Genomic DNA, 23,275 nt, shown 5'->3' with positions numbered 1-23,275 from the left:
ACAGTAACTGAGGAAAATTGTTTAGAGACCAACATAAGCATAACAGTTGTATATTAGGTTGTTGCACGACTGGGTTTCTTACTCTATTTCTCTGCAAAGAAATCAAATGAAGGAAAAGTATTGATCGAAAGGTGCAGTTTTCTTAAAACCCACATGTCCTGGTTCTGCTGTTTTTCTAACTAGAGATGATACTCAGCCTTGAATCATAACTGTGACTTTTCTTCACAGTCATATCTTTCTTTACACTCCCACTAATCCACATTGACAGTGTATCATGGCGAGATACTAACTCTAATGCATGAAAAACAGACAAGCTCTCATTTAGAGAGAACAGCATGTGGGACAGCGGGGAGAAGATGGATTTCTAGTCACGTAAAAACGCAGTGCATGTTTTATTGCCTCATTTGCGAGTCCATCAATACAGTTAAACCAAGACATCCCCAGCTACAAGCTTCAAATGAAAGATACTTGTTCTTCAACAGTGATGGTCCTGTAAATATGTTTCTGTCATTTAATAGCAAATTCTCATTCAAACCAAAATGCTGCAATAGGGACTTGATGTGTTCTGGGAATGAGGAATAATGGCATAATGTCATAGAAGAAACTAGGCTCCGAAACCTACACTAGTGGCCAAAATTGTGGAAACACCTAGCATTTCTGCTATTATACTTTAAAAAATACTACGCGAATATCAGCAGTGATGTTCATAAGAAATCAAAGAATGTAACAAATACCATACATTGTACGATTAAATAAGCAACTGGATCAACAGTGCTAATCCTGCAATCTCTAAAACTTGGAAGTGTTTCCACAATTTTGGCCATTAGTGTACATTCTATATATTTTTATTTTGTGCTACATTTTCTGTGAAATACACTCTGAATCCCAGAGTATGTCCCTGCACCACTTTACTTCTCAGGTTTTAAAAATATTATTCCTTGAAACCTTCTACAAAGTGAGGAATTCAATCTAAAGTTAAGTAAAACTGCACCATGAAACATAAAAAGTACTTATCAGCAGAGGACCTCAATGTTAGATGAGAGTGAAATAGAAGATGATAGTGTCAATTTGCCACTCAACAGCTTCTGGAAGATGTTCTTTCTTCACAGGTGCATCAGTTTGCTCAACAAGTAGTAAATCAACCTGACCTTACCTCCAGGCTCGATTACTGTAATATCTTATTCTCCGGCTGTCTAAATAGGTCATAAAATAAACTCCAGCTAGTCCAGAATGCAGCAGCCAGAGTCGTCACCAAAACTAAAAAATATGATCATATTACTCCAATTTTATTCTTAACCTATAAAGCCGTAAATGGTCTTGCACCGCAGTATGTGAGTGACCTCATTTGCAACTACATTCTAAATCGTACACTTAGATCACAAGATGCACATCTTCTATCCATACCCAGAATAAAGAATGTTTCTTTTGGGAGAAGGGCATTTGCTCATAAAGCACGACAGTTATGGAATAAACTTCCTATTAGTGTTCGGAACTCACACACAATCTCTGCTTTTAAGTCAAGGCTTAAGACGTACCTCTTTCGCAAGTCTTTTGGATAGTCCTCTTTTCTAAGGTGAAGGGAAATCTGGAGGTTCATGGTCATTTGAGATTAAAGGTGAAAGAGGGGATTGGTGCTGTCGTCCTGCCACTCTCGCCGATCACTTAAGCTATTCATGGTAGTTTGGCTTCACACCAAAACCCCTGGAAACCCTCATGTCTGTGCTTCCTTCCAGGTTTCTCTTTTAGCCAGGTTGTCATAGTTACTTTAGTCCTACCTGAGGTTAGGTTAGGTGTAGGGCAATAACTTTTCTCCATCTTCTCGTTTCCGAGCTGATCCTGAGCCGACTCTACACCATGTGAACCCGCACCTGGACTCCTGGAGATAACTACATGAAACTAACTGAGACTTTAAAACTAACTCTAATGAATGCCAATATAAATGCAGTTTCATGCTCCCCGGTCGCCCAGAGGAGGATGGGGTCCCCTTCCGAGTCTAGGTTCCTCTCAAGGTTTCTTCCTGCTAGAGGGAGTTTTTCCTTGCCACTGTCGCCTCAGGCTTACTTGGTGGGGTTCTGGCCGGTTAAATGTGAAGTGCTTTGTGACAATGACTGTTGTTAAGAGCGCAATATAAATAAAATTGAATTGAATTTGATTACAGAGGTATGTTACAAACGTATCAGTACCCCCAAAGATCATAAGAATGGCTATCAATGACATCATCAGCTAATAATTATTATTCAATATGAAAGCTGTGCTTTTATCTTTTAAGTATGAAAGAGTGGTCAAAATAATTAATTAATTAATTTTATCGATAGATCACTTTTAAACAACTAGAGTTTAACCCAAAGTGCTACACAGGCAATAAACCATTAAAAACAACACAAATGACAAAACAATGTAACAAGAAGAATGTAAAACAATACAGAAATAACTGAAAAGAAAAACAATAAGAGACTAAAAAGAGTGACAATCGATAGTCAAACAACTATTGTAATAAAAGTGTGTTTTTAGACTAGACTTAAAAACAGGCAATGAGGGTACCATACTAACATCCAGGGCTCAGCTATTCCACAATTTAGGGGCCATGAGAGAAAAGGCTTAGTCACCTCTCTGTTTTAGCCTAGACCTTCTGGTGGTCAACATAAACCAATCAGCAGGCCTGAGAGACCTAGCTGGGGTATAAGGAGTAATCAGGTCAGTAAAGTAATTAGGAGCAAGTCTTCTAATAGCTTCAAAGGTGAACAGGAGAACCTTGTAGTTTATCCTAAAATAATGCAAGTACTGACGTGATGTGGTCATGCCTCTTAGTGCCTGTTAATCTGTAGACAGGAGAGGGAAGCTGTACTGACTCCCGAATATGGGGTGTTAATCGAGCTGAGATGAAATAAACGCATGTATATTGTTTTCAAAAATCATCAAATGATAAAAAGGGTTTGACTTTGGATAAAAGTCTTAATTGAACGAAGTTCGACTTTATCACTGAGCCGATCTGTTTGTCCACTTAAAAATCACTAGGGGACCTAGGTTAATATGGAAGGACTCATTAGTCCTACTGGGCCGAAAAATGAGGACCTTAGTTTTACTCTCATTGAAGCTTAAAAAATGTAAGGCCATCCAGGCTTTGATGTCCTCCAGGCAGTTCAACAACAGTTTTAAAAAGTTGTTATTTTTCTGTTTCAGAGGCAAGTAGATTTGGGTGTCGTCTGCATAACAATGAAAATAAAAGCCATATTTTCTTAAAATAAATTCTAAAGGAAGCATGTACAAGGCAAAAAAGGAGAGGCCCCAGGATAGGTCCTTGGGGAATTCCACAATGGAGAGGTGCAGAGGAGGATATACAATCACCTATGATGACAGAAAAACGTTTGTCAGGTTACATTTAAACCACTCCAATGTGATGCCTTTAATGCCCACACAATGCTCCAGACGAAAGATGAGTATGTTGTGATCAACAGTATCTGCTGTAAGATCTAAAATAATCAAGACGACATGATCACCGAAATCAGTGGATAATAGGTCATTAAAAACTTTTAAGAGAATTGACTCAGTGCTATGAAGGGCTTTAAAGCCTGACTTAAAAGGTTCAAGAATACTGTGCCTGTCCAGGTAAGATTGCTATTGTAAAAGAACAATTTTTTCAAGTAGTTTGGACAGAAATGGGAGCTTGGAAATTGGTCGGAAATAAAAAAAAACTGAGGTATCCAAATTAGATTTCTTTTAAGCAGAGGTTGCACAATAGCACATTTAAATTGCTCTGGAACAAAACCTGCAGCCAAACTACTATTCATAATTGCTTGGATGCTTAGTCCAATAGTCTCTAAAGTCTCTATAAAACGATATAAAAAGAACAGCATCTTTGGGGCTGGCTGATAATCTTATACACTGAATGATTTCCTCGAGAAGAGACCCAGGCTCAACCCAGCTAAAGGAGGCTGAGCAGGAAACAGCAGTTGATGGATCACAGGAAGGGGATACATTAAGCGCTCAAATGTTAGCAATCTTATCGACAAAAAATTGCAAAAATGTTGCACAGGTGTCATGGGAAGCCTCTAAACAGTGGGTCTGTGTGGGATTAAGAGCAGCGTTAATGAAGCATAGTACACGGAAGCAGACACAATAATAACCATCCAAGAACATTATACATAAAACTCTATTCCTCACATCTTCTAAAATGTTGTAATCTGCTACATAGGGCACAAAACCTAAACTATGTTGATTAGTGATTTACAGATACCATTTCCCCTAACTACCAACTGTATAAACACACAGAGCAGAGGCAGGATGCAAACGCAGAACCCCGGTGGTGTGAGGCAACAGCACAACTCACTAAGCCACCATTCCTCAAGATAAATAATGTCATTTTGCTATATATTATGTATTAAATGTAATTATAGAAAAGCCTTAGTCATGAATTGGTTATTACTCATAAGTGATAGTGCCAACTAGTGACCCATTTCACCTCTAAATTCTAAAAACAGGACATTTTAGAATAGGCTGCTTCATCAGCTTTATTGGGGAATGTTCTAGAACATTCTTAAAATATAGTACTTGTTATTTTAGGCCCTAAGATGAGATTTTTCTTTCCTTTTCTGATAACACAGCAACAATTCACAACAACAGTTAACAACATAGTGGTCAATAGTTTACCCACTGCTGTTTTCATGTCCAGCAATGAGAAATGAAGCCTATCTTACATTCACTTCCCAGGTTCATGAAGAATTGCTCTTCCACACATCCGTTCGCATTAATGCTTGTCCAGTGCAGGATTGCACTTATACTAGAGCTTATTCTGCTAAGAATAGGGCACGAGGCAGAGGACACTCTCTGTGGGATGCCAGTTTGAGGAATTGTGTATCATGTTAATGGATTTGAGTGCTCAACGGAACCACACACAGAAATAAGCAAGACAGGAAGAAATAAAAACCAAGCTTGTGCAGCACGGGATGTGGGATGAGTTTGCAAGGTGTAAGAGGAAATATTAAAGTGATCAACAGGAAAAGAAGCAGGTGGAATTAATCAGTTCAATACATTCAGTCACCCCCCGAATGACCATGCCCCCCATAGGTGACTCTAAGCCTTTTTCCTAGAGTTTGCATGGTGAGAGAGCCTAACCAGTCATTCACCCAGATAAATATACGTAAAAAAATTTGATAACACTTTTCTTAAGGGTGCTCTTCATAAAGCTACATTATGCCAACCTAAGCCCTTCATGACAGCCCACATATCTTGACAAAGCTTTTATAAATGCTTGTTCCAACTTTTATAGCTGTCAAAAATGCTGACATTGGCAAATCCAGTGTCAGGTTGACATATCACCCTATGACTGTTTCTGCACTTCAGTGTTTCAGAGTGACATAAAGTGACACAATTTGTCATGTAAATCCAGAAGGTGAATACTTTTTAAAAGAGTGTTAACATGGCCACAATTAACAGTAGCACAGTCTCACACCTCCAGAGGCTGGTGGTTTGTATCTTGTCTGTGTGTCTGTGGTTCTGTGTGTGCAGAGCTTAGATGTTCCTCCTGTGTCTGTGGTAGATTCTATCTTGTCTCTGATTCTGCGTGCAAAGCTTAGATGTTCATCCTGTGTCTGTGGTTCTGTGTGTACAAAGCTTACGTGCTGTCTGTGTCTGTGGTGGGTTTCCTCTAGGGTCTCTTGTTTCCTCCCATCAACAAGATTATGAAGAACCGGTGATGATAAGTTATTCATATTTGAATGTATCTGTGTTCTGGTCAATAAACCAGAACTTTTCTCAGCCTGTCACATATGTGATATACGTATATGCATTTTCGACAGAACAAAAAGGTGCAATCTACATTATTCCGCACTGGCAAGTTTATTATTAATCAGAAATATGTAGAAATTTCCGACACACAACTATGGATACGCAAGCAAATACGTATTCATGAATGCATTGCATTTAACTGAAATGCAAAAATAATTCCTTCCACTAAATTTCTGCTGTGCTACTTACACCTCTTTTACCAGCACTTCCGTGTAAGTTAGCGTGACGTGGTCAATCAATCAGCAAGTTTATTGCTATAAGACAACGAGGTCATAGAACAAGACTAGACAACAGTTAATTAATATGCAGACACGCCACCAATTGGACAGGTGAGTGAATTACTCACAGTTATGGTAGATTGCCCTCAGTAATATGTTAAACGAACGGCTTTCATATTTTCTCATCATTATTAAAAATATTCCATCGAAGACAGAAAATGTTAAGGAGACATCTGATCATGACACAAAGTAAAACCATTATGGTTTCAGGTGTCTATGGGATTTACAGAAATTACTTTACAAAGCAGCGTTATTATAGCTAACGAAATCTAAGACTAAATCTGAGTGAAAAAATTATTTCGTTCTCAATAAATGAAGACTAAATAAAAAATATATTGAATAATGTAATACGAACTAAAACTTCCGCCATGTTGGTGCATTTATCATTTGGTCGAGGTACTGGTATGAACTCTTTTTTCGTGTTTGTCAAGGTTGTGTATAATGTTTTCAGCAGGAATAACAACAGTGTTCACAACAAACGTGAAGAAATTCTTCATGATTCCAAAATAATTGTTAAAAACTGCAATCCAGAGAGGAAAGATCACGTTTTATCTAATGAATGCGGCTGAACATTTTCTCTATTCCCTCTCTCTGACAGCATGTGTTGTGCAGTGGCTTATGTAAATGAAAATGACTACTCATTGGATAAAATATGAGACTTTTGCTAAATTGAAAACAATTACCAAGCTTTGTTTAATGGTTTGCCATTGGATTTAAGTTTAACTTTCTTGCAACATTCTCAACGGTTTTTACAATAATTTTCTTATTGCTTTACTTTAATATTTCTAGTAATAATTCCTCACTCTGTAACTCTTACTTCTTTAAAGGTTTCACTGGAGGACACCTAGGTAGACTTCTCCAAAAGTGCCATATCCTATAAAGTGTGTGCATATTGTGATCAGGAAATGGGAGCGTCAATAAACCAGGCCCTTCATAGCTATAAAAACATTATGGTGTTGCAGGAAAGAGGTGAGGGGATTGGAATGGAATGTTAAGGCAAGAAATCAAAATGCTTCACACGTTCTACTTAGCTGATTCTTGTCCAGAGTGTAAGTCACTATGAATGTGTTGCTGAAACATGGTACTGAAAACTAAAATTAGTACTGAAACTAAATAAAAACTGAAACTAGAAATGTTCATAGCCTAAGAATGAAACTAAAACTATTTGTACAGTTCATTCATAAAATAAAATGAAACTGAACTAAAACTGAAGAGCAAAATGATAAAATAAAAATGAATGCAAATACGAAAACTATAATGTAATAACAACGTTAAGACATGGATTAGTAATGAGGCACCTTGCAGTGTATAAGATTTGACAAGAAATTAAACAGTAACTCATTTTGTGGACAATTAACATATATGATTTTATTGGTTTTAAAGTAGAACAGAATTTCCAGTTATTCATGTTAGGCCGTCAGTTGTATGAAGTCAATGCACGATACTCTTATTTAGTTTGTAACATCCATAAAGATAAAAATACAACTTAAGAAAAATAAAACTAGAAAAATAAAACTTCTCAGGATTCATAATTTCCAGATGCTTTTGTGACATTGAGATTAAGCTTTTGTTCATTGTGGTCCTGTAACCCTCCATGTAATCCTCGTCACAATGTCACATATGGGTTAAATGTAGAGAACACATTTCATTGTTGTACACTGTGTGCTGTGGTGTGTCAACAATGATCACTGATCAGCAAATTCTAAAAAAGTATTCACCTTTTGTTTTACAGATGGCTTTACTTTAATTGTCAGTTTATGTCACTCAGACACACCGAAGTGTAGAGTCAGTCTTATAACCTTTTATTTCACTTGAATGAAAAAAGTGTCATAACACAACTTTATATCAGGAAAAACCTATGACAGCTGACATAGGGAAACAACTCGACCCACCAGTTGCCAATGTCAAAATGACGTTTTTTGTATGCTTGAGTCCAGTTTTACTTCTATTTTAACACCTGTTCATCAGAGCCAGATGTAGATTTTCAGTTCTCTTTTCTTGACAGTGCTCTTTGAGTTTGACCTTTGATCCTGAGTCCTCCGGCCCATTTGGTGAAACCTTCCCCCTCAACATGCAACAACATAAATCATATGCAAATGATCTGATAAACCTATGACAATTGACATAGAGTGACATGTCAACTTCACACATGAGTTGCCAATGTCAGCATTTATGTCAAGATATGCCGGCTGACATGAAGGGCTTATGTTGGTGTCATGTAGCCTTATGAAGGGCACCCTTAAGTAAAAAGTTAATAAAATTTTAAAAAACAATCTAAATGCTTTTACAATAAATTATTACACATTAATATGACTAACATAAGCCACATTTTCAAATATAACTTTACATTATAAATAAATTTTTATTGAATTTAATATGTTCAAACTGAGGGCGGCATAGTGGTGCAGTGGTTGGCACTGTTGCCTCACACCCCTGGGACCCAGGTTCGAGTCTCCGCCTGGGTCACATGCGTGCGGAGTTTGCATGTTCTCCCCATGTCGTCGTGAGGTTTCCTCCAGGTACTCCGGTTTCTCCCCACAGTCCAAATACATGCTGAGGCTAATTGGAGTTGCTAAATTGCCCGTAGGTGTGCATGTGTGAGTGAATGGTGTGTGAGTGTGCCCTGCGATGGGCTGGCCCCCCATCCTGGATTGTTCCCTGCCTCGTGTCCATTGCTTCCAGGATAGGCTCCGGACCCCCCGCGACCCAGTAGGATAAGCGGTTTTTTAAAACGGATGGATATTCAAACAGTATTTTCATCCGACCAGTAGGAGGAGCATTTGCAGAATCACATATGATGCCCCCCATCCTACAGGAATCAATAGCAGATGTTGCTTTTTTTTACTTTTTGAGTTTTAGTAAGATAGTCTGTTAGTAGCAGAAAAATCACAGATAGAGCCCGCTTTCAGTTTTTAGTCATTTCCATACACTGGAACACTCTGTCTTGTACCAGATCAGCCTGGCACTTGGAGTAATGCAGTCATTGCCATATTGTCACACACATTAATTCTGGCCTGTTTTCCTTCCCATCCATGCCCCAGGTCATTTTCCACCACAGTGCTTATACTTTTCGAACCATAGTAATGACAAAGCTATCAATAGATTGACCAGAGTGTCTTTGATAGCTTTATATGTCACTGGTGGGTAGGAGAGACATTAAATAAATTAGCCATGTTCTCACATCCAGTCTTAATCAAGATTACAAGCAGCTTTAATTCCAAACATTCCTAAACAAACAAACAAATTTTTGGCTCGATACCATCCATGTATTTAATAATTGAAATATTCACAACATGACACTTGGGGGCAGTGTTGTTACACTGTTCAATAGCACCACTTGTCAAACCTTCAAGCTGTTACCAGAAAGCTGAGTATAAGTGGTTTTCTAATGATGGCGCAGGCAGTTTAAAGCTATCAAGACAAACAGCTCAGATCTCCCTGGGTGTAATGGGATAGCCTTTAACAATGGAAAGATATAAAAAATATTCCGGTAAACAAACCTCTAATTAAATGTCTAGCCTGGATCAATAACGTCCCACAGAGATGCGTGTGCCAAGTCCACCAAATGTATTACCTATAAAATTAAATTAAATAATAACAAAGAGATATATTGTTTGTTATTTGAAATTTTATGAGTATTGCTTGTTATTACGTTTCCACTTCGGATATACGAGCACTCAAAAGATGTGTCTGTCACAATACACACACACACACTGGGGGTCGAAGCCGCTTTCAGTACAGTAGCAGACATTTTGCCACTGCAATATAAGCAAGCGGACAAACACCCCTGATACATAAAGTCAATGTATCACGCCTGTACCATGTAACACAGCAGTCTATGTTACATGTACATACACACAGATATTCCTATGTATGTAACATGTAACAATATTTTAAAAAATGATGACTTATTTTAAGATGAAAAACCTTTTTTTTTTTTTTTTAAAAAAAAAAAAAACATAATTCAGCAACAAGAAAGCAGCTTTTTGACAGTATATTGTCTGTATAAATGCATTTGTTTTTAAATAAAACCATATATTTCCTCAGCTGAACTGAATGCAATGCTTCCCCTGTTTAACCCATCACAAACATTGGTTATAAAAACCAACCCACCCCATTGTGAGACTCTCCTGTTCTCTGTTGAGTGTTATTTTTTTCAGCTGGTGCAGACTGAACAAATGCTTTATTGCAATACTCTCCCCCCCGGGGGGCAGACGTGGGCGCAGATTTGCCTGTGCCTCAGGGACCTCTACTGTATACTGCTTGCATTCCTTTTTTTTACCTTTATCAACTGTCCGCCCCTCCCTCTCCCCCATCTCCTAATTATTAGCTGAGGACACCTGTGAGCACCCCTGAGTTTTATTAAATTCAGCGAGTATGACTCAGAAGACCCCAACACCCTGAACAAGACCTGTATGGTTAAAGAGTGTGTGCAGGATGTTTTATATGTGTGTGTGGGAACTGTGGGGGTGGCAAGATGGAGGAGGGGGGGGGGGACAGTAAACAGATAGAAATATCTCTTCAGGGCAATTACATCCCATAAAATAGGTGCACACAGCATCTGTGTGGCTGTCTAACCCCCCTACTCCCATTCTGCTTCTGATTGGCCCCTGGAGACTGTGTGGGTCTTTGTGTGTGTGTGTGTGTGTGTGTGTGTGTGTGTGTGTGTGTGTGTGTGTGTGTGTGTGTTTGCAGGGGGGGACATAGTGTCAATTAGAGTAAGGACCCCTGGCCCCATCCACCCAGAATTTCACCCCCACCCATCATTGCTTAACACTGTGTTTGAGGTGAACAAGTACCCCCCCCCCCACACACACACACACAGCACAATGGTGCTCTGCATCCCCGCCCCCATAGCCCCAATTCACCCTCCTGTGCTCCTTTTCTGTGTGTGTGTGTGTGTGTGAGAGAGAGAGAGAGAGAGAGAGAGAGAGAGGGAGAGAGAGAGAGAGAGAGAGAGAGAGAGAGGGATGTTTGACATATAGTTGGATTTGCAATAAGGCAGGTTCTCTGTTTGAGTTTCTGACCCTCAACATGTGCTTGACTTGGTTCTTGCCAGCAGACTTAATTGAAGGTAGGAAAAGCAACAGCTGAGTTGTTTTATTTTGAAGTGTGTTTGAGTCCAGTTTTACTTCTATTTTAACACCTGTTCATCAGAGCCAGATGTAGATTTTCAGTTCTCTTTTCTTAACAGTGCTCTTTGAGTTTGACCTTTGACCCGGAGTGAAACCTCCCCCCTCAACAGGCACCAACACAAAACATATGTAAATGATAAATACATAAAATGTTATTCATATCACTGACTATACTAACAAGCCCGAGAAGTAAAAAAAGAAATAAGAATGTAATACAATGTCAGTTTCAATAAAACCCAGAGCAATAATATGTATTTTAACAATGACTTTTCTCTTTTTTTGAGGAGGAAAAAAAAATCACATTCATCATTGGCTTATTGTCACACACCACAGCTGCCCTTCCAAACAGCCATGCAGTCTGTAACAATGAGAGGAACAACAAATGCAAATGGAGACCTTGATTTATGATGTAAAAGACCCGAGGGGAAATGGGACATTGCACAAGTGTGCAACTGGACTGATTAGGCATTCATGGGCTTCACTGCTGCTCCCAGAAGCACGTGTGCTACTGCACAGTCAAAGCAGAGGCCATAATGAGCGTCACATGACCTGGCAGACACACACACACACACACACAGACACACACACGGGCATGTGAAGACAGCATCTCTTGTGGATGCCAGGCCATTCAGCAGACTATTGATTGGTGTCTAAAATGCTTGTCAGGACCAGATGAGGCCAGAACACGATGGGCTGGTGGCTGCATTTGCCAGAGGCTGGCTGGGCTTTAAGTGTTCCCTGTGGAGTGACAGGGGAGCAGGGGGGGGTGATCTACATCCACTCCCTTCGCTGTCAAATTCTCTCCCAGGCTCAGAGGAGTGAGGCAGCCCAAAAACAGCAATAACAAGAACGGTGATGGTGAATGTTACAGAACCACCACAGTGTTTTACATGGAGGAGTAATTTATGGAATTGCTGACGACCTTTTCTAACCAATCAGATTTGTAAATACAGCTGGCAGGCTTTTGACATTGTGCATACTATCGCAAATGGAAAACTGGTGCAGGCACTTAGCCAGCTCCTGTGAAGACTCTGGTGTTTGCAGTCAGCGGGTGCCTTAGTCGTGGCAAACACTACCAGACTGAAGGCATGTGCAGTGACAGCCCCTGAATCTTCTGAAGTGCCCCTTTAAGAGCAGACAGTGAGTAATGGCCACCTGGTCGTCGCATCTGCCAGGAACCAATCAGAGGCTTCATAGGTCTTTAGAACACAGGCAGCAGTAGGAACCCCCAACAGACTTGGGCACTGCATGCTCAACATTTTTTAAGGGTTTTTAAGGAATTTAAAGGAGATAAATGGGCATTTATCAACACTCATGAGCGCATACACAATAATTCAACACAAAAAAACAAAACAAAAACACCAGAAGTCAAAGTACTATATATATTAATTGGGTGTTAATGTAGGGTTAGGGTTAACCCTTTGTAAAACTTAGTAAATTATAAATTATGTGCTAAGTATTTTAATATGAAATACCCCCCACAGCCACATGTAAAATATCACTGTATTGATTCACAAAAAAAAATCTGTATTCATTTCTGCTCCCTCCTCCCTTTTTGCTGCCACAGCTCTTTTACAATTCCAGGTCAGGGTAGTGGCTGTAAAATGGGATAGCGATCTTCACAGCGCAGTCACAATGGGAACCATTTAATCAGCCTGCCTGGGAGTGCGACCATCGATCCTGGCTCAGTCTAGCTCTTTGTAAGAACTAGATCAGTATTGATCCCATTGATTCCACTTCCAACATTTCACAGTAACTTGTTTTCCTCTTCTTTGTGTTCAATACCATGCAGATCTACCAGGAGTCCCAGAGACCGGGCTGGATTTTTAGAAAAACCGAGCGATTACCTGATGCAGTTCAGTCATTCTCAGTCTCAGAGGCCTCCTAACAGTCCACAAGGGCTTGTTTTGCCTCAGCCCAGCATGTACTGAGGATTGATGGGCGGCTCACGGCAATCAAAACCATTTGCGGAAGTTATACTCCAGTTCACACTGACTGATAAAGAAGGCTGATATTGATTCAGAAGCTCTTCAGGAGACAGCAATTTGAACATCCTGTGGGACCACAAACAGCTCCCCTTTCAGTAAGGCAAAGCCCCGGTCCTGAAGAGCAGGTAATGGACCGTCCAAGAAATTCCATATTAAAACACATCTGCCCTATGAGTAATACAACACTCAAATATTTATAGAGCATGTAATGTTCTGCCGGTACTTAAACCCTCTATGTGTTTTTCTCATCATTTGTAATCTCCTAGTTGATCACCTGTTGTGGAAGAGATCTACATCAAAATAAGGAGTTAATAAACCAGGTTTGAGGCAAAAAACAAACAAAGTTTAATACCACCCCTGAGCTGTAACCTGCGTAAACGAGTCACTCCCTGACTGGCATGTGTCTTAGTGGGTAAGTTTGCTGGTGAAAGCCCAGGGTTGGCAAAGAGATGGCACAGTACCTTTCAATTGAACTGAACCCCCATTGGCCCAGGATGCCCACATGTGTGTATTAATAAACACAATGAGAGAAAAAAGAAAGAAAACAAACAAACAAACAAACAATTTTTTTTTGGATAACTGTGTCTGCAGTAAATAAAATATAATTGTTTGGATCCACACCATGCACTTTACCTGCCTGTAATCGCCTTGATGCTGAACCACATATTTTCTGGCTCTTGATCTAGACATACAGTCCCTTTATGATAATGTTTTATATTCTCTCATAAGTTCATGTTCCATCTACTTGTTTGTTCAATTTATTTATTTGTACAGCCCAGCACATCCCTAATCATCACGTTCATTGTGTACACCTGTATCTAGGTCTGCATGTATATCCCTGCCAGTAACAGCACTGCAAAGAAAAATTCACTATCTGTTATGCTCAGTGAATTAAAATGATTCTGATTTGGTGATGACAACTTCAACTACTGGGAAATGACTGCGATTGGAGGAAATTCAGAACAGCTGTTTCCAGCTGATACTTTGTTTTCTGATTGGTTGGTCCCTCATTACCCAGGCAGCTCTGATTCACAACCCGTCCTTCTTTTCAAACCATTCGGGTTTGAAAAAAGCTTGTTATCTACAGAGAAGGTCCTTACTGCGTTACTGTCCTGTTCGTGTGGGGAAGTGCGTTTGTTGGTTTCGGAAAGGTACACAGTCCGTGAGTAATAGTGCATTTTTCAATTCTCTTTTCAGATATTCAAATAATATATTGGGAAATTCCATACGTTCAAACGGTTCGGTTGTTTATTACTAAAGGCATTTGTTGTATGAGACACAAAAGTTTTGTTTTAGAAATCCACTCTAGGAATACAGTCTAGTATGGCATAAACTGTAATGTCATTGCCATCATGTCATTGCCATGGTAACTTAGGCTGGCGCTGCTAGGTAGTAAATGGGTTTTCTATCTGCTGGCCCCCTTAGATAAGGAGGTTTTGGCTTCTCTCCCTGCTAAGAACCAGGTTTCTGTGTCTCATCGTATTACATGCTCAGTGGAATGCCCCATCCATAGGACCGCCATCTCTCCGAGGCCCTTCCGCTTGGCACTTCCCAGGAATCCCTAATCTCCTCCCGAGCTTGCATCCAGCATCATAAGCTACAGGGAGATTTCGTGTAACTACACATTGAATGCGTCCATCAGGGCTGTCAGGGAAATCACAGCACTCACACCAGGGAATCTGCTTGTTGAGATTTGTACTTCCAAAAGATATCCTTCTCTTGCCTCCCAAAAAGAACGAAAAGTCAGAAGCTGGCTAGTAAATGGGCGAACCACTGAAGATTCAGCTCCACGATGGTGAAGCTCTGAGTTGGGTTGAACCAATTTAATGTTCTCCAAAAGGCTATTAAATACCACAACAACTATCATGGAACTTTTTTCCCTCAAATTACAATTTGGTCATTATTATTATTATTATTATTATTATTATTATTATTGTTATTATTATATTGCAGCAGAAATTCATGGAATATAAAATTTCGCAAGCAGGGAATTTCTAATCACATTCCCATTCCTACATGTGCGTTTTGGAGGGAGAATTGGGATTGATGTGCAGAGCAAAACCTGCTTTCAGTTCACAGGCATGGAAACACTGCTATACCTCAGTGCTCACACACACACACACACACACACATACACAAGCGTGCGCACGCTAACAGACACACCAACCTATCCCTCTCTAGGCATGAAACTCAACATGACAGCTCCATGCAACAACTTATGATATAGCTACGAGAACATCCTTTTTTGGGATGGAGGTTCAGGAAGTCCAATGGATGGGCATTGTACCCAGATAACATATTTCATTGGTCCCCTCCTGTAATCTGCATTCACGGGTTTATTATAAACCTCATGAGTGTTTCTGTAAAGTTAAAAAAAAAAACTGTTTTATAACTACCGAGACCAAGCTGTGGGGGGTGTTTATCTATTTCTCCCAGCCCTCTGAAAAGCTTTATTTTATTTATAAACTTTGAACCGTCTTCAGATAAGGTGCCATTTTCTGCTGCTGTCATCCTTGATCTCTCCCACCATTCTCTCCTGAGCGTCCCTTTGAGGCTGCCGGCCCTCCCACCATCAGATATGGCTATCTGCCGTTAGCAGCTGCCGCCGCGCGACGCCGTCGCCTCTTCCTATCGCCAGCGTGGCCAAACGCCAAGCCCCGCAGAAAATGAATCCCCCCTTTTCTCCAGAAACCCTCCAAGCTCCCAGAAAGGGGTTCTGCAACACATTCCATTATCTGCACTTTCAGGCTTGGCGTTAAAAAAATGGAGGGAAAGCAATGGGAGGAATTAAATGAGTCCATTAATAAAGTGGACGACCAGCAGGCGGGGCAGCCCATTGTCCTTCTGCAGAGGGGAGCATTTACATTTTCACAGTGATGCTGTCCTGCCTGTGTTTCTGTCCTAGATTTTTTTTTGTGTGTGACTCTCTTTTCATCTGTTGTTTCACCTTTTTTCTCTGGGGTGCTCTCTGTCTCTGCTAAATCCTTGCAGTCGTTTATCTGATGCCGTAGTCTTGTTGATCTGAGGTGGCCAAAAGGATCTGACAGTCTGTTTTGGGGTGACAACACCCACATCTCCACTAAAAGACCTCTTTTGGATGACAACAGTATGGCAGTTTTCCCACATCTCCACTCAGAGATACCCCTCTCTCCTCCTCTCTCTCATGACCTATTTAACCCAAAGTAACCTTTTCCTTGTGTTCTGGCACCTTCCATTGCCCTGTGGAAAATCCCGCATGTGGGTGTTTTCATGTATCAAGCAGCACATTGTCATGCCATCAGTTGCTCAGTGAATCATTTGCCTGAAGCTGCAAAGGCCTGAAATGACCAGCATGAAAGAGAATATAAAATGATTCTGCAAACTCTAATGATGGTGCAGATGCACAGTTTGTCTTCTCTCAGCAGTTTTGTAAAAATTCTACAACTTTTCTTATTGATTTATTATATATTTCATCTATCTATCCATGCTCTAGCTGCTCTCAGGCTTTCAGGGAGCCTGGAACCCATCCCAGGGAAGACGAGGTACGAGGCTAAGGTCTTTCTGATTGAGATGGAGAGTTCAGACATAACACACACACACACACACACACCTGTACTTGTATCTTTGTGGGGAGCTTCAATTTATTCATATGGGCATAACCCTAATCCCAACAATGACAACCTTAACCCCTACCCAGCCCAAACCTCACCCATAAGAAATCGAACAAAATACAAGTCTTTTTTTGTGTTTATTTTTAGTTTTTTGATTGCAGTCACACATTTTTTTATAAAATTTGATGGTCCCCACAAAGCCAAAATAACGGGTTTGGTCCCTACAATGTAATGTACTCTATTCCTGGGCCACACACAGACACACACACACTATGGGCAATTTAGATTGACCAGTTCACCTCAGGGCTGGCCCACCCTATAGGCAACATAATCAACTGCCTAGGGCTCCATTTGACTTGGGGGAACAAAAGAGCAAGTGAAAAAAATCTGAAGAAATACCCCCGTTTGCATTCCGTGCCATTTCAGCCATTCACACTAGTTTTAATATTGCACCCCTTTTTTGTAAAATACATAAAGGCTGGCTAGTTAACAGCCAAACACCATGTGCTACTGAAATGCTTTTAATATAAGTGAATTGACAAAATTTGTTTTCTACTGCTAGAAGAGACCAGAAGAGAAGAACCTTTTTCTTAAAAGCTTTCTTAGCACTGTATCCCATGGATAACATGAGTCATTGCAACCTCAAGATGAAAGTCTCTTTAACTGACGTTTCACAGATATTTCTTCACTGTTTCTGAAAATCTTATTCATTTCTGGGTTTGATTTTTTTTTCCAGTGGGTTTTGCAGAAATCTTACAGTATCTGTACTCCATGCTTCTGCAGGATAACTTGAAATGAGATGTAACACAAACTGTAAGACCTCGGCTGCTCATCATTCTCATCACCCTGATTGATCACTGTACTCTGTGCCGGACTCTGGTCTGAAATGCCGTAATTAGGAAGTTGAGGTCACAATAGAGGATGTGTGCATGTCTCTCTTGCCAACTGTCCCACGGCGACGTGCATGGCACAAGGTGATCGCACTACCATGCCCTCCGTCGGCCAACCACCTCCTTCACCTTCCCCATTCTCTCGTTTCTCCATCCGTGGCCCCTTGCGCATGGAATATTCCGGCACAGGGGCCTCATTATGGCTCAATCCAACCTCGGCGAGTGTGCAAACAGATTAGCTGCTTAAGACGCTCCCAATCCCCTCTCCCGCTATCAGTGCCCAGCACACCCCTCAGATAGGAGCTGGGCTCAGGGCTTATTTCACTCTGAGTCATTCCACTGCTCGCTCTTCCAGAATGTGCCTGTGGCGAGGGTGTGTGTCACGGCTGCATCTAATACAATTAAACGTCATTCACAGAAGGCACTGGCTTACTTCCTCACAGGCTGGCGAGAGGGACAGCGTTACTATACAAATAAACCCCAAGCCTCTTTCACATTAACATAGGTTATTTTTCTTCATGCCCTGGTTAGTCTTTATATATTTCAATGCATCCAAATCCTGGTGGTACCGTCCCTGTTTGAAATGTACACAAAAGAAATAAAGAATGACTATACAAAATAGAATAAAAGCTAATCAAAGGAAAATGAAGTGGACCAGACAGTTTTTTATCCAAAAAGCAGGCCGCCAACTCCCAGGTTCTCATCTTCTCTATGGAGATTAACCTGGAAGACAGGCACATTAGGGGCCACCAGAAGCCAGTCACGCAGGAGACAAACCTTGGAGAACATCAAGGCTCTTCATCCATCACTAATTACATATTTATATATTTGTTATATCCTAGTTGTACATTACATGGAAATCTCAAGGCTTAGTGATGTCAAAACAACTGAAACGAATGTTGCTTGAAGATACGAAGGAATTCCACCATAAAAGACTAGGAAGCTGTACAATCAGAAAGCATCTGCGCTATGACTGCACTCCTACGATGGTTGGACAAATCAGGAGATTCATAAATCCCCATGACCGATAATTCACACAATGTTCTGCGACTGCTCGTTGGCCATGTTGAGAGTCTGTCTGTTGAGACCTGCCTGTTGGCAAACAATACTTCATCACTGGAAATGTTTAACATTCACATGGTTGCCTGTTAAGTGAAACTTGAGTTAAAGTGCCTGTTTAGAATACTGACTAATCATCATTCACAGCTACTAGAAACAATACAAAAATACCGTATTGTTTCTAAGAGAAACTCAACCGGATTCACTAGCATGTGCGTTTCTGCATTTGACCCCTCGTTTTTAAAAATGTAGCATGGTTTTACCCTGATGCCATACCTCACGTGTCAGTACCGCTGCAGACGGAGGAGAGTGCCACAGTTGATGGTTCTGCCGGTCTAGAGGAAGCGGCACACGCTTGGGCAGCTCCAGGTGTCCTTGCGCTGAAAACACCCCCCCCCCCCCCCACTCTCTGGATGTGTGCTTGTCCAGACATAGGTACGGTAATTAAACCCCCGACTGAGCACAAAATGCCTCACCTGCTATCAGCGGTGACCCTGAAGGGACATATGGTGGGTGGGTGTAGCGGGTGTAGACTGAACGAGCGCGCACAGGTGAGTCGACAGGTGCCAGCCGAACCAGCTACACACAGCCAGCCAGCTTAGCCACTTTTACCCAGCTTTATAAGTGTTTGCTATTTTTGTTTGATAAGGTATCCTTTATTGATCCCAGGGGAGGATTCATTAAAGTTGACACCTGGTGTTTCCTGACCGAGAATCAAACCCTGGCCACGGTGGTGAGAACAGTAAATGCATGTGAAGGTTTGCATATATTCAATAATCCTTTTCATTTGTAAATATTAAATATTCCAGACATTTTGAACAATGCTTTCTTAAACTCCTGTCATGACCATAACACATATAACAGATAAGGTCTTAAATGCTACAGCATGAACTAAAAGAGGAAAATATAGCAGAAGACTGCATTTATAAAGAGGTTTATTCAGAATCTTAAATAAGGTCTTATTAGCATATTTTAATAGTAAGCTATGCTATTTGCATAATGAGTCTTCCGCCCATAAAGCACACAGCTATAGATGATGAATTATTCATTCATTTGGGACAGTAACCCAGCATAACATACATCTCTTAATTATAGTTCATTGAATGACTGTAGCAGTTCTTTTGTTCTTTCCACAGCTTGCTGGGCTGCAAATATACGATTTTAAAAACAGTTAGAGTTGTTCACTGAAATAGATCAGCTGAATTTCATACTTGAAGTCAAAAGAAATAAGTAAGAATACTGCCACTGGAATCTATGGCGTTTTTCTTCTCTTTGGGTGAGTAATAAAATTGACAATTTTTATGTTTTATGTCTTTACATCTGGATAACGGCTGGTGACTTGAGGATTGAGAAAAGTCCCTGTGAGTATTTCAGGATTATGCAGATCACACCTCACCTTCTTATAGCACCTAGGAATTATGGGAAACTGAGAATTAGAATCCAGACTGCTGCCTCGCCTTGAAAGTCGCAGAAATGTTACAAAATTCAAAAACACACTGATTGAACACATTGATTAAAAATGAGCGTGTTTAAAAAGTTTTTGTTTCACTTCATGATTATTAGCATAAACTGAAACTGCTGTACTGTGACTGAGAAGAAATAAATTTGTTACAAGACATTCTGTGAGAAATTGGGTTAATTTGCATAATAATGCATTATTTTGGATTTCATTCATCTTAATAAGTCCTGCCTGAGCTTTCATATCTTCCATTCTCATGGTCATGTGTTACAGTGTTCCGTCACCTTAATATACATCAACATTTCCATTAAGGCTCCAGAGTTAAGGCACTGGAAGCTCCTTATAATACATAATGCAAGGTCTTACATCCTGAATGTAAAATGCAGACAGGTAGAAGATCTTCTTAAAGCCGATTTTTTTTGGATTCTGAAATGTATATCCATTTGAATATCACCAAAATGTTTTTATTCAAAAATTTCCCAGTTTTTAATGGATGATCATACAGAATGTTCAGTTAACTTTGAAATATTTTTAGGTCTCCTTTTCCAACTTTTACTGGAAAAAAGTCAAATATAAAAAGAACACAGTCTATCTTTAATATAACGCTTAGCAAATCTGATACAAAAAAAGAAGACACTGTGAGAATGTATATTTGTTTTGTTTTTAATTACACAGATAGATAGCTTAACACAGACGTCAACCTGAAGTTGAATTATTTTACAGTGTCACATGTCCAACACGACGCACAATTAGTAAGGGAATTAGCAAAAAGGGTAAAGCATGCAATTAAAACAAGCTGAAATCAGAAGTGAAGTCTCCTGGCATACTTCACTTTTTAATCTAGAAACTGATCACAGGTACCAAGAAAGTAGGAACAGAAAACATCAACCATCCCATTTGTGTAATCATGTGTTGAAGACAGTACAAAAAAGCTTTCCTTTACATGTGGATCAGGCCCTTTCTGGACTTCCAGTACTTCTGAGAAACGGAACATCTCTACAAGGACATGGAGAGACGCAGCTGCATCCAATCGACTACAGACAGTTCTGCTGCTTTTCAACATTGTTGGGCTCACTGTACAAGCTAATTAGACCATTAAGGCTTAAACCCTTAGAATAGTAGCCAATGCATTTTTCACATGAGACGAAAAATAATAGCATATGTTTTCTTTGTAAATCAAACTCCAAAGACACACAGCTATTTGCAGAAGAGTGTCAGACCACATGCATGTCAAATATATTTAGTCTTCATGTGAACAAAGTCTTTTGCATTGTAATCATCTAAATCAACTGAAAAGATCTGTAACCTTACATTTAAAAAAAGACATAAGTGAACTGAAATAAACCTCTGTTACTGTTTTTGTAGACAGACTAGCCTTCATTGTTAAGGACCAGCATTTCTCCCTTACAACTAATGTCCACCAACTCCCTGACGCCATTTGGATATGAACGAGCTTTCAGCATGTCACAGCCTAATGGCCCACGGTCCAGAGTTTTTTGCTTCCCCTTCTGTGTGAATTTGCCAAATGATCCAAAGCCGTACTCTGTGGAAACATCACAGACCAGCACTTGTGGGAAAAATCAAACCCCCTCACAGCTACATGCTCATATGTGGCCAAAAGATGAACAAATCAGTGGATCGGATAGCATTAAATGTGTGAAGTACAGAATTCATCATGATTGTGATTAGTATGGAGCACACCTTTCACAAGTACACCCACCAAACACAGTGAGGAGCGCCACAAAAGTTAATCCTCCAATCCCCACAGTAAGGTTCTGCAATACCTCTACTGATATATGATAAAAACTGCAGCCGCTCAATATTCTTTGAATTCCTGTAAAAAGTTTCACAAACATATGCAAAGGAGTCTTGGTTTTACAGTGTAGAACACCAGCTGTGAAGCTCCAGGTCAGGAAATATGATTTGCAGACAGAAGCAGTATCTTGATTTCTTAAAAAAATAAAAAAACAACTAAGCTCACGGATACATATGAACTAAGCGTGCTTTGATCACAAAAGTCTATCTCACACACTTTGGTTTTCAAATTCAGTTGGTTTTGGACTGTTTCCACAGACCTGTCCATAGCATATAAAAACTGAGCTGTTTACTGTTTGGCCATACAGCTTTGTGTAATAGCTTTGGTCAAAATTTAGGCATTAACTTATCTTGCAAACTTGTAAATCCAGTTGTATAGCCTCTAGCCCCTACACACCAGAAAGCACAGGCCTTTAAACAGTTAGCTTAATTTCCAACACAGACAAATAAAAGCTTGTATTTACTATATTTTCTTTGTTGTGTTTCTTCAGTGCAGTCTAAACAAGACCTTGAAAAGTTACAAGCTTTCTTCTACCAAACACCAAACTTGATCTTAACAAGCATTGTGTTGGAAAGTAAAGAATTTTCCCAATCATTTTTTCAAGTGCCCTTACATTATTAGCATGCAGATTAACACTGCAAATCAATTAGTTCTCCCTCAATGTTTTCTCAATAGATTGGGAATATAAACTGCATATGAGCAATGAGCAAATATGCATGTAAGAACAAGGAACCAAATTAATGTATTTTACCACTTTTAACATTATGTTGAATGACTACCAACTCACGTTCATTTTAGGGGGTGAATTCAGCTTCAGAGAGGGCAGAGCCACTGAGCAAGAGGTAATATGGGGGAGGGGCCTATCACGAGTAAACACTTGCTGAACAAAACACAGGTAATGCAATTAGGATCCATATATAATGCACACAAAAAGATTCAGAGTACCTTGCAGTTTAATCACATTTTAAATATCATATATCATATATTAATCTGAATAATGGAATATGAAAATAGACAATTTACATATGTAATGCGATAAATGGTAAGAAAAGCTATTAACACTAACATACCCAAAAAATCCTATTCTGCTGTTCAGTCCCAACCAGAATGGTACAGAACATGGAAACTGAAATAGCTGGGGAGACAAAGAGCTTCAATGTTTGGTCCATTTCAGAGGTAGGCAGCCCATTCAGGTAAAACAGCTGGAGAACTTTCTGTTCTAGAGCTTCCTGTTCCTTCTGAGAAGACTTTTCTAATTGTAGAGGATTCATTACAA

This window comes from Brienomyrus brachyistius, chromosome 13, assembly GCF_023856365.1.
Source record: "Brienomyrus brachyistius isolate T26 chromosome 13, BBRACH_0.4, whole genome shotgun sequence".
Classification (NCBI taxonomy): Eukaryota; Metazoa; Chordata; class Actinopteri; order Osteoglossiformes; family Mormyridae; genus Brienomyrus; species Brienomyrus brachyistius.
The sequence above is the reverse complement of the archived record's forward strand: the minus strand, read 5'-3'. Positions refer to the sequence as shown.